The sequence below is a fragment of the Vanacampus margaritifer genome, chromosome 4, assembly GCF_051991255.1.
Source record: "Vanacampus margaritifer isolate UIUO_Vmar chromosome 4, RoL_Vmar_1.0, whole genome shotgun sequence".
In the NCBI taxonomy this organism is placed as follows: domain Eukaryota; kingdom Metazoa; phylum Chordata; class Actinopteri; order Syngnathiformes; family Syngnathidae; genus Vanacampus; species Vanacampus margaritifer.
The window spans coordinates 5,336,076-5,355,842 of record NC_135435.1 but is presented as its reverse complement, the minus strand read 5'-3'; the positions used below and the strand labels follow the sequence as shown (position 1 = coordinate 5,355,842).

Genomic DNA, 19,767 nt, shown 5'->3' with positions numbered 1-19,767 from the left:
TATAAATTTTGGTGACGATTGATTGCAATTTCATGACCTCAAGTGGCATTAAGCTTTTTCTATGTAGAGGAAAACATTTAACGCCCATAAAATTCTAAATATTGGGGGGATCATTTTAATATTTTTCAGAGGTTGAATATATGAATATGAGTACACAAATTTTGTGGGAATTAACCGACATGAAGCTTTTTTGCATTGAGCATTTTAGACTGTCCCAGGTGGTCGTTAACTACCATATAAATATATTTTTCTATACCACCCTGTTTTCCTCCCTTTATTATTATCATTCAGGGTTCCATGTTTGCTGCTTTCCTGGATTTTCTCTGGGTGCTTATGGGCTTCCTGCCACATTCCAAAAACATGCATATGAGATTAATTAAAGACTATAGGTATGAAAGGGTGTGATTGATTGCAGTCCTGGGTGTTGTACCCCGCCTCTCACCCGGAGTCAGCTAGGATAGGCTCCAGTCCACCTGAAACCCAAAGTTTAGAAGGATGTGTGCAGGGAATGGTGCTGGCCATTTTGGTGCCCTAAGCATAAATGCTTTGTAGTGCCCCACCCCTGACAGAAATGAACAATATCTGAGTATTTGCCAGTTTTGCTTTATTTTACAAAATAACTTGTCAATATTAATGTTTCAAAAACTTTCACAAAAAAAAGACTCTTCTTTCCCTACTGAAATTCACTATGGATATAACAATTTCATCACAAAAAGTTGCTGATATAATTATTGCAAATGGGCATAGCTTTCCAACTATTTCGGTGGTGTCATGAGCAGTCCTTTACTCTATTGCTTTGTGTGAATAAATGAGAGAAGAAGAGTAGTCCTTCACTCATGTGTGTTGATTCTACAAAAGTAGAATGGAGCAGATTATGATGGAACATTTGATCACATTTAATTAATTAGAGTATTTAATTCTTGGGCATTGTCTTCTTTTTTTCTCAAATTAATATGCTATATGAGTATAATAATAATACAATAATACAATAATAACATAAAACAAATAAAAATAATAATCAAAATAAAGAATAGCCATTTGGCACAACACCACTTTTTGAAACATGATTATACTCGAGAATTCGCAAATATTTAATTGTTTATTGAAATTTTATATAATTGACTTATTTTAAGGAATGATGACTTTGAATGGATATTCATTTTTCTCGTTTTAAGTCTTTTAGGACGTCATGTGCATATTCATTGGTTGTTCTCATTGTTAGTGGATACAAAAGCCATTTATGTTCGGCAGATTTATTCATCATCAAGCTTCAGTGAATTCCTGGGTCACATCCAGTGCAAAGGAAGATGAGCATCTGCTTTCTGCATGATATCGTGAACTGTATTGTCTCCCTCGTTTTCCTCTTGTAATACAGTACTATCAAGAGCAAAATGAGGGCCACTAGACACCCCCCCCCCCCAAAAAAAGGGGAGACGGCACGCATCAAGAATGTCTGTGTGAGTGTGTATCAATTTTTTTTCCCAATTTAGTGCCTATTTTGCCATGACTGGCAACTTTCCTGTTAGCGTTATTTGAATGGCCAGTCCCCGCAGTAAGAAAGTCTTGGCCTGCCATAAATTAACTATTTTACCGTGATTAGACTGTGAAGTTGCTTAAAACAGTAGTCTTAACATTATGTGTATTTTAAAGACTATCCTGTATATATTTTTATGTTTTTATATTATCAACTGTCGTTTAGAGGCGGCGCCTAAGGCGCGGCTCAACTTGCTCAAACTGTTCTGTGTTTTTCCATGACATATGAAAACAGAAACTTAACCATGTTTATATGAAACGAAACTGAAACTTAACTGTAATAAAAGCGACTTGTGGCCAGAGGAGGAGCAGGGAGTCGGACGGAGCCGAGCGTGAGTCAATGTCTCACGTCTCCCCTTCTCTCCCCAGCCGCAGTTGCATTGAAAGAGAGCACAGCTTCTGCCTCGTTTTTCCTTTGTGCACGGTCGGTAACTAAGGGGATCTGTAATATCAGACCCAACATTTAACTGGTGCCGAAACCCGGGACCTGCATCTGGATGGACGACCGCCGCCGAACCGAGGACACCGAGAATCTGTCGACAGCGTCTCCCCTTGCGGGACGGGTCTCCCCGCTCCGGCCCCGGCCGTTCGCCCGGACACCGGGTCCTGCGAACCAGACCGGCACCGAGGACTAACAGGTATTATGCTGTTTAATTATCACGATTTACACAAAAGTTTGAAAAAGGAACACTAAATATACTGTAGAAGTAACATAAAATAGAAAAGTGGGGAGTAAAAGCAAAGCGCTTGGGCGTTGGCCCGTGAAGATAGAAAAACCCATGGTATATATGATCCGGGCATCAAAGGGATCACGGTTTTATTAGATGAGATCCATAATACTTTTATTGACTAGTTTTTAACTTGTTAAATAAAAGTGTAGTTTTCGGGTGCCCGGGTAGAGGAAATTAAACGTTGCCGTAAATACGTAATAATTTACACCTCCCCACTCATTGTTTACCAAAATATCTGTGTTCAATATAACTAAGATTTATCAGGTCAGAACAGAACTGACTGCGATTAAAAATAATCGCCTAAAACACAAAACATGGTTTTAAATTAGAAAATGGTGCACCACAGAAAAGAGTGTGTGTGTGAGTGAGTGTGTGTGTGTATGTGATAAGGAAAAGGGAGTAACTGCTGCCCGCTCCGGAGTAGAAACAATGGGCCAGTCATTGAGAAAAGAAATAGAACAACACCAGGATGTTAAGTTTATTGCAAGCTTTGACGCTAATGCGTGCAAGTATCTGGAATCCTGGGTGACCAAGTATGATTTTAACCCATCTTTGAGAGATGTCAGGAACAAAGAGGAAGTTAAGAAAAGTTTAGTGGAGAAAAGAGCAAAGAAGATTAAAAAGGGAAAGAATGTAGAAAAATTGGAAGCACAACTACGTGCTGTTGAAGTGTGGATAAAACAGTGTAAAATGAGGGCAGAAAGCATTTTGGAAAGTGAGAAAAGAAAAAAGGAAAAGACAGAAAGAAAAAAAGCGTCCCCGACCCCCACACTCTACTCAATGCGCTGAAGCCACAACAGAAATGGTTCACAGTAATTGATCTAAGCAACGCCTTCTTTTCCATCCCATTGCACGAGTCTGCCCGTCATTGGTTTGGTTTCACCTTTAATCAAAAGAAGTACACCTATACGAGACTACCCCAAGGCTATGCAGAGAGCCCCACCATTTTCTCTCAAGAAATCAACAACTGTCTGAGCCTCCATGAACACAGTGAAACCACTCAAATCTTGATTTACGTAGATGACATTCTCATCGCCAGTCCAACCAAAGAAGAAAATCAAGAAGAAGCAGTGAAACTGTGTCAACACCTGGCAAAGACAGGAAACAAAGCCTCACTGACCAAACTACAGTGGACTCAGACCGAAGTAGTTTTCTTAGGTCACATCATATCGGCAGAAGGAAGAAAACTAACCTCTGATCGGAAATAAGCTATCCTTGATGCCCCCAAACCAAAGACCAAAAGACAGATGATGGCCTTCCTAGGCCTAGTGAACTTTTGCCGTCTATGGGTTCTGGACTTCGCCGCAATAACGCAACCACTGGTGGATTTAATTTACCAAGAAGACATCGCCCTGGCCGATCCCATCACATGGACGAAAGAAGCTAATGAGAAGTGCAATCAGATAAAACAGACCATCACAAGCACAGGCCCCTTGGGCCTACCCGACTACAAGAAACTGTTCACCCAAACAGTGGACTGCAAAGACGGATTCATGACATCCGTCCTACTCCAACAACATGGTACACAAATGCGACCAGTGGCCTACTACTCAAAGAAACTTGATGCTGTCGCCAGAGCCCTGCCCCAGTGTGTCCAAGCAGTGTGTGCCGCAGCAATGGCTGTCCAAGCATCCGCCGAATTGGTGTTGTTCCATCCCACCACTCTACTAGTAACACACTCAGTAGATGTTCTTTTGACTCAAACAAAGATGTCATTTCTCTCACCAGCAAGACATCTTGGCCTAACAGCTGTACTGTTGTCCCAACCCCATCTTACCATCAAGAGATGCAGCACTCTCAATCCTGTAAGTCTCCTCCCAGTGGAAACAGATGGGACACCACACAGTTGCACAGAAGCCACCGAGGAAATCTGCAAACCAAGAAGAGATTTGTTAGACACACCCTTACAAGAAGGAGAAGCAGTGTTTGTAGATGGTTCCTCAAGCAAAGATGAACTAGGCAACACCAACACAGGCTATGCTGTGGTCACACAACAAAAGACACTGAAGAGCGGACGATTAATAGGAAATCTGTCAGCACAAGCAGCAGAACTCATCGCGCTAACAGAAGCATGTAAATTATTCAAAGACAAAGCAGTAACAATTTGGACCGACAGCCAATATGCCCACTCGACATTGCACATCTTTGCCGCCATGTGGGCTCGACGAGGAATGAAAACATCAACAGGAAAACCTGTTCAACACGCCAAATTACTCACTGACCTTTTGGCCGCTGTACTGCTACCCTCCAAAATAGCAGTATGCAAATGCAAAGCTCACACCTCAGCAAAAGACGCCGTTTCTGTAGGAAATGCAAAAGCAGATTTGGCAGCCAAACAAGCAGGCCAAGTCAAAACAAAGATCGTCATGCTCGCCAACCACAAAGAAACACAACAACACAACAACATTCCAAAACAAGTACTAATTGACATGCAAAACAACGCTCCAGACAAAGAAAAAACACTATGGAAAATGATGAACATTGAACTCACCCCAGAAGGCCTCTACCACAAAGAAGACCGACCAGTCATCCCCCGCAGTCTGTTCCACGCAGTAGCCACATTGAGTCATGGCAAGTCCCATGTCTCAACAGGAGGGATGGTATCTATGGTAGAACAGACAATGACAATACCACAGGGCTTACAAACCTATTTTAAAACTTTTTGTAGGTCATGTATGGTGTGTTGTCGTCACAATGCTCAGGGAAACTTAAGACCACAGAGAGGGAAATGCCCAGTGGGCTCCTACCCATTTGAAGTTTTACACATGGACTTTATTGAACTACACAGAAGTGGTCAGCACAAGTACTGTTTAGTGTTAGTAGACTCACTAACTAAATGGGTTGAACTTGTTCCTTCAAAACATCCAAACGCCCTCACAGTAGCTAAAGCTATTTGTAAACACATAATACCAGAACATGGCATTCCACGAGTCTTGTGGAGTGATAACGGTAGCCATTTTGTAAATACCATCGTTGACAATATGGCCATCCACTTAGGGATCACCCTAAAAAATCATTGTGCATATCATCCACAGAGCGCAGGCTTAGTTGAACGGACCAACGGTACTATTAAACTAAGACTCAAAAAGACCATGGAAGAAACCAAAAAACCATGGCCTGAGTGTTTATCTCTAGTAAAAACTTACATGAGAATAACGCCAAACCCACAAGGGATCACGCCCTTTGAGGCAGTAACAGGCAGACCCTTTGTGCTCCCCTTATGGGAAAATCAGCCATGGTCAGACAAAACAGGAGAGGCAGATCCACTGACTAAATGGTTATGTGACTTGTTTAAAGAACGGACTGTGTCAAGAGCAAATGATCTGCCCTCTACCTCTCTCCCCCCTGCACAGGAAACGGTGACCCCGGGTGACCTGGTGTTGGTGAAGGTGATAAAAAGGAAAACATGGTCGAGCCCACGCTGGGACGGCCCATTCGTTGTTCTCCTGACCACACCCACCGCTCTCAAAATCGCTGAGAGAGAGACGTGGATCCACCAGAGTCACTGCAAAAAGGTCACCGAACTCAGATAAGGGATTACCCCCTGATTCTTGTCAAAAAGAAGAAGAAGAACAAAGGAGAAGATGACCCTTTTTCAGACATTGTTTGGACTTTGCCTGTGGCTAACCATCACCACAAGCGCCACGAAGATAAAAACGCAAATCTGGGGCCCTGAAGCGTCACGTTTACTGTGTCCAACTTGGCTGGTTAGACTGGTTATTCTCTGGCTCCTGGTCCCAGGTTCTCCTTAAAATTTTGGGCCCCTTCCTTGTGATCATTATAATGTTTATCTTATTATGTGTTATTTGTTCCTGCTGTATTGTCCCAATGTCTAAGAGGTTAGTCGCCCGTATGTTTGTGGCCCAGATGTATCAATATAACTTACTACGCATAGAGGATTATGTTGACACTGTGGAGACCGACACAAAAGTGTGACCCTCATCTTATTGTGTTTTCCTAACTTCAAATCCAGTTCCATTCTCAGACCAAGAGGTTCTCGTCACCGTGCGGTGGGGGAGTTATGGAATTTTTTCCCTTTAAGTTAAGGGTTTTCGCCATTTCCTGAGAATGGTTCAAATGTTGTGAATCTATTAATGAAGTAATACTGAGAAAACTTAATTGTTTTAGTATTTACTGATGTCCTTTTAAATCCACAACAGGAGGGAATGTGAAGTTGCTTAAAACAGTAGTCTTAACATTATGTGTATTTTAAAGAATATCCTGTATATATTTTTATGTTTTTATATTATCAACTGTCGTTTAGAGGCGGCACCTAAGGCGCGGCTCAACTTGCTCAAACTGTTCTGTGTTTTTCCATGACATATGAAAACAGAAACTTAACCATGTTTATATGAAACGAAACTGAAACTTAACTGTAATAAAAGCGACTTGTGGCCGGAGGAGGAGCAGGGAGTCGGACGGAGCCGAGCGTGAGTCAATGTCTCACGTCTCCCCTTCTCTCCCCAGCCGCGGTTGCATTGAAAGAGAGCACAGCTTCTGCCTCGTTTTTCTTTTGTGCACGGTCGGTAACTAAGGGGATCTGTAATATCAGACCCAACAAGACGCTTCACCCCCTTCTACAGTATGGATCTCCATTCACTTTTCAATTTGTTTTGTCACTGAAAATAGGCAGTTATCAGCATTACAAGCCCACTATAATATATATATATATATATATATATATATATATATATATTCTATTTAAAAAGTAAAACTTTCATAGATTATAGATTCAGTGTCTACTACTTAAGTGATTTCAAGTATTTATTTGTTTATTTTTACATTATGTGGGCTTCCAGCTCAGAAAAAAGCGATGTCAAAAACTTTGAATAATGTGAAGATATCACCGTGCATACTTCCCAGTCTTTTGCATGCAAAACAACGGATACAAGGACGGATGATATTTTCAAAATTATATGTCTTTCTTCAATAGTTGGTTGGGAATCCCTTTGCCTTAATCACTGCCTTGATGCACCATGGCATTGCCTGGGGGTCCTGGAAGCCCAGGCTTTCTTGATGCTTGCTTTCAGCTCTTTGTTTTTGGATTGATGGTACTGTATTGCGGCCCTTGTTTTCCTCTTGTAATACAGTTCTATCAAGAGGAAAATGAGGGCCATCAGTATTTGAGAATCTTTGGGTACCAGAATCAAACAGAGGAACTGAAATCAAAGCTTATGATGACAAATTGAAAAGACAGATAATATGAATGGTAACAATAGAGCCCATAACAACCTCCAAAGACATTCAAGGTGAACGTCAATGTTAAAGTACTTCAGTGTCAGATCGCACCATCTGTTGTTCTTTGAGCTAAAGTGGACTTCATGGGAAGGAACCACCGTTAAAAGAAAAGAAAGAAAGCATTGCTGGAATTTGCCAAACTGCATCTTGACAAGCCACAAAGCTTCTGGAAAAATGTCCTATTGCTTGACAAGAGAAAACTGGAACTATATTCACGGATGCAAAAATTAAGCATACCAAGAAAAGAACAATGTCTCTAACTGTGAAACATGAAGTAGTCTCTGTAATGTTCTGGGGCTTCCTTGTTTTTTGGCCCAGGGTGTCTTGAATCTGTGCATGTACAAAAAAAATCTCAAGACTGCCACGGCATTCTGGAGAGAAATGTGCGGCCTAGTGTCAAAAAGCTTGGTCTCAGTCACATTTCATGGGTCTTCCATGGATTTCTTGGATAATGACCCAAAACACACTGCTAAAAAACAAAAAAAATACATAAATAAATAAGCCAAGGATGACTGAGAGCAAAACATTGAAGAGTCCCAAATGTTCAACCGTCGCAGACAAATATATTCCTAAAGAAGTGTGAGAATGTCAACTTGCCACTTCTGACGAAGACACTTAATTCCCAACATGAATTGAAGAGGAACTCTTGACATCTTTGTAGAGGGGTTGACACATCAACTGGGGAGCTACGGTGAACATTTCAAGAGATTGATTTCAAGGGATTGGAAAATCAAACTGCCGTCATTGGAAAGAGCCGACCTGTGCCAGATCGCCGCCGCCTGTCAGGCTTGCTTGCTGGCTCCATCGCTGCTGCCTGTTTGCACGCCGGTGTCATTGCGGGACTCAGTGACGATCAACTGGGGCCCCAGTTGTGAAAGGTAGGCTTTCAAGATGCTGCCATGAAAGGCTGATCAGAAATCAGATGAGGAGTTTGTCTCCATGACTCAAGTAAATTAACTAATGCAGCAGCAAAAAGACATGTTCATAACATTATTACAACCACAGCAGGACAATTTTAAAAGTTTTGTATCAATAATTGTGGATTCAACAAACAACAGATTAGATGCACTCTCATGGGAGATACAGGAGGTAAAATTAACTTTACAATACACCCAAAAAGAAGTGGACGATTTAAAAATGGACACGGATAAACAGATGGAGCACAACAAAGCTATACAGTCGGATGTTTTCAAAGCATGTGATAGTATGCTGGTTGTCACTGACAAAATGTATTATTTGGAAGGACAGTCCAAGAGAAACAATTTAATCTTTGATGGAAACAGTTGAGCTAGAAAGGGCCCATCGCACAGGAAAATTTATTAAGGACAGACAAGGAAGATCAAGGCCGATAGTAATGAAGCTGCAAAGATTTAAGGACAAATCAGTTATTGTACAAAAAGCTAAGAATCTTAAGGGAACAAAAAATTTCATAAATGAGGACTATACACATGCTGTTATAAGGAAAAGAAAATAACTGATGCCTGAACTGAGAGCTGCAAGAGAGAGGGGAGAAATTGCATACTTACGACATTGTATTTGATTGTTGATTACTTATGCTCGCACCAGCACACCAAAACTCAGTAAAGGCAAATAAACCACCAAAAGCATGATAAATATACAATCTCCAGGGCATTCAATACAATTAACTCACTGTAGGTGATGACAAAAATACACCACAAGTACATATCAACAGCAGCACAGTAACACAAGGAAAGATGAACATGATGAACACAAATAATATGGACTTGAAAACATTTCAATATGCTGACTACAAGACATTCGACCCTGTGAATAATTTGGACCCAGACAATCACTTTTACAAAAATGATCACTGCAGTTTCACTTGCGACTATTATATGGACGATCAATTCAACAAAAATATAAAAATGGAAAATGCACTTTCAATTATACATTTTAATAGTAGAAGTCTCTACAGTAATTTTACAAAAATCAAAGAACACTTGAATAAATTAAATAAATTAAAAATAACTGCCATATCGGAAACATGGCTTGATAATGAAAAAAATGGGACATGGGACTGGAAGGATATGAATTGTTTGCAACAAATAGGGAAAATAGAAGGACAGAGGGTGTTGTAATACATGTAGACAAAGCTCTAAGAGGCAGTAAAATTGAACATTTGACCACCACCATTGACAACGTATTGGAATGTTTAACCATTGAAGTACATATTAAAAATGCACCAAATGTCATTATAAATTGTATGTATAGGACACCAGGATCAAGGTCTTGACATATTTAATAAAAAACAAACGGACATTCTCAGATACACAAATGATTTTTTTTTTAAACACAAATAATGTGTGCTGATTTTAACATTGATTTGTTTAATCCGAATGGGCATCAGAAAACACTGATTTTATAAATATAATGTATAGTAATAATCTATTCCCTGTAATTATGAAACCTAGCAGAATAACAATTGATACAGCTACACTAATAGAAAACATATTAATAAATAAAATTGACCATCGTCTTTGCAATCTTCCAAGACTATTTTGATAAAAAATAAAATAAAACAACAATAACATCAGAATCAAGACTAAGAACACAACGCTCCATGGCTGCCTTTAAGTTGGATTTAGAAAAACAGAATTGGTCTGAGGTCTATTCAAATGATGATCCCAATATCGCATACAGTGCATTTCAGTCAACCATTATTTCTCTATACAAAAGACATTGTCCATTAATAAAAGTCAAGAAAATATAAAGGTCTAAATAAGGTATGGATTACGAAGGGGATAGAGAATGCATGTAAAAATAAAAACATTTTATACAAAAGATTTATTAAATTGAGAACTATGGAAGCTGAAATAAAGTACAAGATCTACAAAAATAAACTATTGAATATTATATGAACAAGTAAGAAAGATTATTACCATGCTCTACTAGAGCAGAATAAAAGCAACACACAAGAAATATGGAAAATACTAAATCATGTAATTAAAAATAGCTAAAAAAAAATTGATTATCCAGAATATTTTATAAAAGATAAAAATATTGTTATTGAAAACATTTCTGACACAGCTAATGATTTTAATGAGTATTTTGTTAATATTGGCAGTAATTTGACAAAGGAAATCCCTGAGCCAAGAAACAAGCATGAAATAGATAAGCACATCTTTTGAAAAATAATTCATCCACTATGTCGCTTAATGCTGTTAAAGATACAGAAGTATCAAATGTTGTTAAAACATTAAAAAAGTCCACTGACTGTTTCAACATTGATATGACATTAGTAAAAAGTATTATAGAATATGTTGTGCAACCTTTCACATATTGATGTAATTTGTCATTTAAAGCCGGTATATTTCCATCAAAAATGAAAATAACAAAAGTTATTCATATTCATAAAAATGGAGAAAGACACATATTCACTAATTATAGACCAATATCACTGCTGCCACAGTTCTCAAAAATTCTAGAAAAAATATTTTCATATAGACTGGACAATTTTATTGAAAAACATAAGCTTTTAAGTGAAAATCAATATTGGTTAAGAGAAAAACGGACCACCTCAATGACAGTCATGGAACTCGTAGAAGCAATATCTACTAACATAGATAATTTAAAAAAATACTTTTGGAATTGTTATAGATTTAAAAATAAGCATTTGATACTATAGATCATTCTATACTAATGAATAAATTGGAAAGATATGGCATAAGTGGTTTGGCATATAAATGGATGAAAAGTTATTTGCATAATATAAATCAGTACTTACAGTTTAACAATATACAATCAAAACACTTGAAGATTAGTCATGGGGTCCTCCAAGGGTCTATGCTAGGCCCCAAATTATTTATATTGTATATAAATGATATCTGTTGTGCCTAAAAAAATATTCAAAAGTGTCTTATTTGCCGATGACACAACTCTCTACTGTTCAGGAGAGAACCTGAAGCAGCTTCTGACTACTGTGGAGAATGAACTAAACACATTAAAAAATTGGTTTGATATGAACAAATTATCACTAAACTTGAATAAAACAAAGTTTGTATTTTTTGGTACTAGACAAACCAGACAACAGGTCAAAATTATGGTTAATTCAATTGAAATAGAAAGAGTGTATGAAAATAAATTTCTTGGAGTAGTTATTGATCAAAAATTATGTTGGAAGTCACAAATAGATAATGTCAAAAGGAAAGTGTCAAAAATGATAGGGATACTGTTGGGTCTGATATTACAGATCCCCTTAGTTACTGACCGTGCACCAAGGAAAAAGGAGGCAGAAGCTGTTGCTTTGTTTTATTGCAACCGCGGCTGGGAGAGGAGAGGAGGCGCGAGACCTTAACTCACGCTCGGCTCCTTCCGACTCTCTCCTCCCCCGGCCACCTCGTCGCTTTTATTACAGTTAAGTTTCAGTTTCGTTTCATACGTCATGGAAAAATACAAAACATTAGAGAAAGTTGAGCGGCGCCTCTAAACGACAGTTGATAATATAAAAACATAAAAATATATACAGGATATTCTTTAAAATACACATAATGTTAAGACTACTGTTTTAAGCAACTTCACATTCCCTCCTGTTGTGGATTTAAAAGGACATCAGTAAATACTAAAACAATTAAGTTTTCTCAGTATTACTTCATTAATAGATTCACAACATTTGAACCATTCTCAGGAAATGGCGAAAACCCTTAACTTAAAGGGAAAAATTCCATAACTCCCCCACCGCACGGTGACGAGAACCTCTTGGTCTGAGAATGGAACTGAATTTGAAGTTAGGAAAACACAATAAGATGAGGGTCACACTTTTGTGTCGGTCTCCACAGTGTCAACATAATCCTCTACGCGTAGTAAGTTATATTGATACATCTGGGCCACGAACATACGGGCGACTAATCTCTTAGACATTGGGACAATACAGCAGGAACAAATAACACATAATAAGATAAACATTATAATGATCAAAGTCCAAACAATGTCTGAAAAAGGGTCATCTTCTCCTTTGTTCTTCTTCTTTTTGACAAGAATCCGGGGGTAATCCCTTATCTGAGTTCGGTGACCTTTTTGCAGTGACTCTGGTGGATCCACGTCTCTCTCTCAGCGATTTTGAGAGCGGTGGGTGTGGTCAGGAGAACAACGAATGGGCCGTCCCAGCGTGGGCTCGACCATGTTTTCCTTTTTATCACCTTCACCAACACCAGGTCACCCGGGGTCACCGTTTCCTGTGCAGGAGGAAGAGAAGTAGAGGGCAGATCATTTGCTCTTGACACAGTCCGTTCTTTAAACAAGTCACATAACCATTTAGTCAGTGGATCTGCCTCTCCTGTTTTGTCTGACCATGGCTGATTTTAAATGGATGGCCATATTGTCAACGATGGTATTTACAAAATGGCTACCGTTATCACTCCACAAGACTCGTGGAATGCCATGTTCTGGTATTATGTGTTTACAAATAGCTTTAGCTACTGTGAGGGCGTTTGGATGTTTTGAAGGAACAAGTTCAACCCATTTAGTTAGTGAGTCTACTAACACTAAACAGTACTTGTGCTGACCACTTTTGTGTAGTTCAATAAAGTCCATGTGTAAAACTTCAAATGGGTAGGAGCCCACTGGGCATTTCCCTCTCTGTGGTCTTAAGTTTCCCTGAGCATTGTGACGACAACACACCATACATGACCTACAAAAAGTTTTAAAATAGGTTTGTAAGCCCTGTGGTATTGTCATTGTCTGTTCTACCATAGATACCATCCCTCCTGTTGAGACATGGGACTTGCCATGACTCAATGTGGCTACTGCGTGGAACAGACTGCGGGGGATGACTGGTCGGTCTTCTTTGTGGTAGAGGCCTTCTGGGGTGAGTTCAATGTTCATCATTTTCCATAGTGTTTTTTCTTTGTCTGGAGCATTGTTTTGCATGTCAATTAGTACTTGTTTTGGAATGTTGTTGTGTTTCTTTGTGGTTGGCGAGCATGACGATCTTTGTTTTGTCTTGGCCTGCTTGCTTGGCTGCCAAATCTGCTTTTGCATTTCCTACAGAAACGGCGTCTTTTGCTGAGGTGTGAGCTTTGCATTTGCATACTGCTATTTTGGAGGGTAGCAGTACAGCGGCCAAAAGGTCAGTGAGTAATTTGGCGTGTTGAACAGGTTTTCCTGTTGATGTTTTCATTCCTCGTCGAGCCCACATGGCGGCAAAGATGTGCAATGTCGAGTGGGCATATTGGCTGTCGGTCCAAATTGTTACTGCTTTGTCTTTGAATAATTTACATGCTTCTGTTAGCGCGATGAGTTCTGCTGCTTGTGCTGACAGATTTCCTATTAATCGTCCGCTCTTCAGTGTCTTTTGTTGTGTGACCACTGCATAGCCTGTGTTGGTGTTGCCTAGTTCATCTTTGCTTGAGGAACCATCTACAAACACTGCTTCTCCTTCTTGTAAGGGTGTGTCTAACAAATCTCTTCTTGGTTTGCAGATTTCCTCGGTGGCTTCTGTGCAACTGTGTGGTGTCCCATCTGTCTCCACTGGGAGGAGACTTGCAGGATTGAGAGTGCTGCATCTCTTGATGGTAAGATGGGGTTGGGACAACAGTACAGCTGTTAGGCCAAGATGTCTTGCTGGTGAGAGAAATGACATCTTTGTTTGAGTCAAAAGAACATCTACTGAGTGTGTTACTAGTAGAGTGGTGGGATGGAACAACACCAATTCGGCGGATGCTTGGACAGCCATTGCTGCGGCACACACTGCTTGGACACACTGGGGCAGGGCTCTGGCGACAGCATCAAGTTTCTTTGAGTAGTAGGCCACTGGTCGCATTTGTGTACCATGTTGTTGGAGTAGGACGGATGTCATGAATCCGTCTTTGCAGTCCACTGTTTGGGTAAACAGTTTCTTGTAGTCGGGTAGGCCCAAAGGGCCTGTGCTTGTGATGGTCTGTTTTATCTGATTGAACTTGTCATTAGCTATTTTCGTCCATGTGATGGGATCGGCCAGGGCGATGTCTTCTTGGTAAATTAAATCCACCAGTGGTTGCGTTATTTCGGCGAAGTCCAGAACCCATAGACGGCAAAAGTTCACTAGGCCTAGGAAGGCCATCATCTGTCTTTTGGTCTTTGGTTTGGGGGCATCAAGGATAGCTTGTTCTTGGTTCAATTGTTACTTCTGTGGCTGTGGTCATTAGGCCCACATCGGTTTTTGACGCTGACCACAGCTGAGGTGGTATTTGATCCATGGCGTCTTTTAGTGCCAGGATCGTGGTTTCCTCCGGATGTCATGTACTTAGGTGGGTGCTGGGGACAAATGTTGTCACCCAGTTTAGTTTTTTCCTCCAGACCACGTTTCCTGATGACATGATGCGTTTAAATCTTCCATCTTGACATGGAGTCCACGGAAGTCGTTGTTCGGACCATGTTACATCTCTTATTTTTGATCCTATGTCTTTCCATCTCCAGCCTGTTGGTTTTGCCAGTGAAATGTGGAAGGGAATGCCAAAGCCTTCATATGTGGTTAATGCATATATGTAATCTGGAAAGATTACTGTGGCTGCCATCCATCCTGCCTGTTCGTCCCAAATTAGGTCCTTTATTTGGGCCCGCATGGTTGTCAATCGGGACCATTGATCAAAGAAGTCTCTGTCCTCTTTGTTCGGGGCGAAGCGGATGGTGGAGTGAAGTGGGTACGTGGTTTGGGGCACCCAATTTGAATTTGGTAGGATTTGTTCTGGCATCTGTTGCAGATTGTTTGTTACTGATGTTGGACCTTTTTGGATCGGATCCAGACTGTAGAATGGCCGTGGTTTGTCTTTTCCTTCTAGTACTAACATCTGCATTGGTGTTTCTTGTCCTCTTTTTGTCACGACCATGCTGGAGCCTTCGACCATTAATACAAGGCTCATGGCTTTTATCAAATCTCGTCCGATGAGGTTTTCAGGACAACGAGGCACGTAAACGAAAGTTTGATCTGGGTATTCTGTTCCGTCTTCATCAATAATGGTCAGTGGTTCGGTAAAGTAATGGATGGCTGGTCTACCTCCCACTCCTATGACCATTATTGTGCTTTTTGACAATTTGACACCTGTTGGTAGATCAGTGATCACGGAGGATTGTGCTCCTGAATCCACAATGAATTTCAATGTTGTAGTAAATGGCCCTAAGCCTAGTTTTCTTACTGCTGGGTCAATAGAGGACATCTGGCTGAACAGGACTGTCAGGTCAAGCACCTCGACGATCGTTCTGGTGTCATCAGGGTTTTCATCACTTGACCTTTCCTGCTCGCGTCATTCGGTTGGATCCCAGTGGTCAGATTTTGGGGTCTCAATTTTTTGTTTGGAGCGGCAATCTCGGGCGAAGTGGCCGTACTTGCCACAATTGTAGCACACATCCTGTCTGGTGGCTGGTCGGCCTCTTCCTCTTCCGCGTCCACGTCCTCTACCCCGATTGGGTTGGTTTTGGTAGTAAATTGGTCCAGAAGGTGGAGGAGAGGCATGTTGAAAAAATGTGTGCATGGCATTGAAGACTGATGATTGCTTTTTGTCTTTTTAGGTCTTATCTTCATCTGGTACATTTTTCTTTCTGTCTTTTCCTTTTTTCTTTTCTCACTTTCCAAAATGCTTTCTGCCCTCATTTTACACTGTTTTATCACACTTCAACAGCACGTAGTTGTGCTTCCAATTTTTCTACATTCTTTCCCTTTTTAATCTTCTTTGCTCTTTTCTCCACTAAACTTTTCTTAACTTCCTCTTTGTTCCTGACATCTCTCAAAGACGGGTTAAAATCATACTTGGTCACCCAGGATTCCAGATACTTGCACGCATTAGCAACAAAGCTTGCAATAAATTTAATATCCTGGTGTTGTTCTATTTCTTTTCTCAATGACTGGCCCATTGTATCTATTCCCGAGCGGGCAGCAGTTACTCCCTTCTAACCTTATCTCATAAACACGCACAAAGTACACACCCACACAAAAACACACGCACACAACCACACACACACACATAAACTCACACACAAACACACACACTTAGTCTTTTCTGTGGTGCACCACTTTCTAATTTAAAACCATGATTTGTGTTTTAGGCGATTATTTTTAATCGCAGTCAGTTCTGTTCTGACCTAATAAATCTTTGTTATATTGAACACAGATATTTTGGTAACCAATGAGTGGGGAGGTGTAAATTATTACGTATTTACGGCAACGTTTAATTTCCTCTACCCGGGCACCCGAAAACGACACTTTTTTTTTAACAAGTTAAAAACTAGTCAATAAAAGTATTTTGGATCTCATCTAATAAAACCGTGATCCCTTTGATGCCCGGATCATATATACCATGGGTTTTTTTTCTCTTCTTCACGGGCCAACGCCCAAGCGCTTCTCTTTTACTCCCCACTTTTCTATTTTTCTCTTACTTCTTCAGTATATTTAGTGTTCCTTTTTCAAACTTCTGTGTAAATCGTGATAATTAAACAGCATAATACCTGTTAGTCCTCGGTGCCGGTCTGGTTCGCAGGACCCGGTGTCCGGGCGAACGGCCGTGGCCGGAGCGACGAGACCCGTCACGCAAGGGGAGACGCTGTCGACAGATTCTCGGTGTCCTCGGTTCGGCGGCGGTCGTCCGTCCAGATGCAGGTCCCAGGTTTCGGCACCAATTAAATGTTGGGTCTGATATTACAGATCCCCTTAGTTACTGACCGTGCACCAAGGAAAAAGGAGGCAGAAGCTGTTGCTTTGTTTTATTGCAACCGCGGCTGGGAGAGGAGAGGAGGCGCGAGACCTTAACTCACGCTCGGCTCCTTCCGACTCTCTCCTCCCCCGGCCACCTCGTCGCTTTTATTACAGTTAAGTTTCAGTTTCGTTTCATACGTCATGGAAAAATACAAAACATTAGAGAAAGTTGAGCGGCGCCTCTAAACGACAGTTGATAATATAAAAACATAAAAATATATACAGGATATTCTTTAAAATACACATAATGTTAAGACTACTGTTTTAAGCAACTTCACAATACTCTCTAAAACTATGGATGTCCTGAATAAGAAATCATTATACACATTATATTGTTCATTATTATTACCATATCTGACCTATTGTGTGGAAATCTGGGGAAACACATTAAAACAAATACAAATCCTGTTTTCAAACTGCAAAAAAAGAGCCATAAGAATTATTAATCGATCAAAATATACAGAACCAACTAATTCTCTATTTATTAAATCAAATACAATGAAATTCTACGACTTAGTTGAGTTTAAAATAGCACAAATAATGTATAAAGTGCACAACAATCTACTCTGCCACAGTACTCAGAAGCTGTTTGAAATTAGAGAGAGTCCTTATAACATAAGGGGTACAAGTGTCTACAAAAAAAATAAAACGAGAACAAATATTAAGCAAAAGTGTGTTTCTGTAAAAGGTGTTAATTTGTGGAATGATTTTGGAACTGACCTGAAAATATGTTAGTTACTTGGTGAATTCAAACAATTGTTTAAAAGCGAAGTTCTAAAAAAAATACCTAAATCAGACATGAGCTGTTAAAATTGTATATATGCTGTAATTTCTTTGGATGTATCGGTATAAGTGTAATGAAAATTGTATATGTGAGTATGAGGATATGATTTATAAATGAATTATGGTACAGTTGTACCTGCAAAGTCCGAATTGTTCAACCTCCGAAACATTTTTTCCCATAAGAAATAATGTAAATGCAATTAATCTGTTCCTAAACTCCAAAAACAGAGAATTCCTATTTTAATTTATATTTATGTTTTTTTACATTTACACCCTGTACAGTATTTAAACAATAAAAAAATACCTGACCTTTTTTGTTGTGGTGTGATGGCATCAGTGGATGATAAATGCTATGTTAATGGCCAATGGCGAAGAAAATTGTCATGGAAAAATCAAAATGCACTCGCGAGTATGGAGCACCATGGTCAGCAGTGTATCGTCTCAACTACCGCAACGTGAGCATTCGGCATTGCTCGGCTTCGCTCGGCTTCGCTCGGCTTCACTCGGCTTCACTCCTACCCGTTTTCAAGGTATGTTCAGCTTAGCTTGCTTTGCTTGGGTGTTCAAACTCCGAAAATGAGTTTAAACTCCGAGGCATTTTTTACTCAGATTTTTTGGCTGAAGTCCGAATTGTACGAGTTCCGAGACGTTCAAACTCCGAGGTTCCACTCTATATGCCTATGAATTTCATGTACATATGTCGCTGGAAAATGTGCATATGTTAAGGTGCACTTGAATATATGACTGGGTTTATACATTTCCTTTTGTTGAAATACATTAACCTTATCATTTTATCAACATAAAACGAATAACTTCCTCCTATCCCTTTTGAATTTATAAACAATTTTCTTTCTTCCTATTCTTGTTTTTCTTTTTTACTTCAACTTATATTTTATTCTTGTAATTTGTTTTGTGTTTTTGTTTGTTTATATGCTCAATAAAACTATACAACAATAATAAAACAAAAAACAACTATTCTAAAGTGGCTTTCTATAAGCCTTGACCTAAACCCTATTAAACATCTGTGAAATTTCTGTGACCACTGTGGATTTTTCTTTCATTAATGGAGGCGTACAAATAATTGTGTTCATGTGTGTATTGATAGAAGAGCCCTGCGACCTACCTGCTACTATGTGGTCCTTGGGGGGCTACATTGGTGACCCTCATCTACACCTTTTGACTTGTGCTTAGCTGTCACCAGAGCAACCCACAGCCATTAGTTTGTTATCAATTTATCAACACACCTGCTTCACCCGTGATGACATTTTAGTTGTGTTAATTATCCGTCTCATCTGCCAGTCTGACATCCCACTTAAGCAAACACTTGATGACATTGTTGTATTATATCTTCCCACTCTGTCGTCCTTATGCTCTTTGTATTAAGTTCAAAATCCGTTTCTAAATTGATTGCAACGTAAATACTGTATTGTGGCAGTTGGACTGTGATCATGCCGACGTGGATTTTTGATTATCATAAAGGTCAATCTGGGCCAATGTAGTACTACTCATTAAAGCCCACTGAATTGACGGATGTTGTCCACTGGTTCCAAAAAGGATATTGCTGAGGAGATAGTGGCACAAGATCACTGACCTTACCAACCACCAGCTATCAAGGTAGCAGTTTGCTGACCACCCAGATTTCAGGGAAACAGAGGGAGCGAGTAAAATGAGGCTGGATAATCAGGAAAAGCAGGCGGTATCCCCAAAGGGAGAGAGCATAGAGTTCCGTGCATGCTGCTATTGGCACCATCCTTCGGTCTCTATCTCTTTAAGAGCCGAGAGAAGGAGCGTGTATGTGTG

The 19,767-nt window shown here is 40.0% G+C and overlaps 1 long non-coding RNA gene across 1 annotated transcript; it reads right to left on the bottom strand.

Annotated features, from left to right (window-relative positions):
- Positions 1-11,765: 11,765 nt before the first annotated feature.
- Positions 11,766-17,458, bottom strand: LOC144050674 (uncharacterized). The gene is made up of 2 exons (XR_013293901.1): positions 16,388-17,458; positions 11,766-16,160 (listed from the first exon to the last, which is right to left on the bottom strand). It is a non-coding gene; the product is annotated as an uncharacterized LOC144050674 (long non-coding RNA).
- Positions 17,459-19,767: the final 2,309 nt, after the last annotated feature.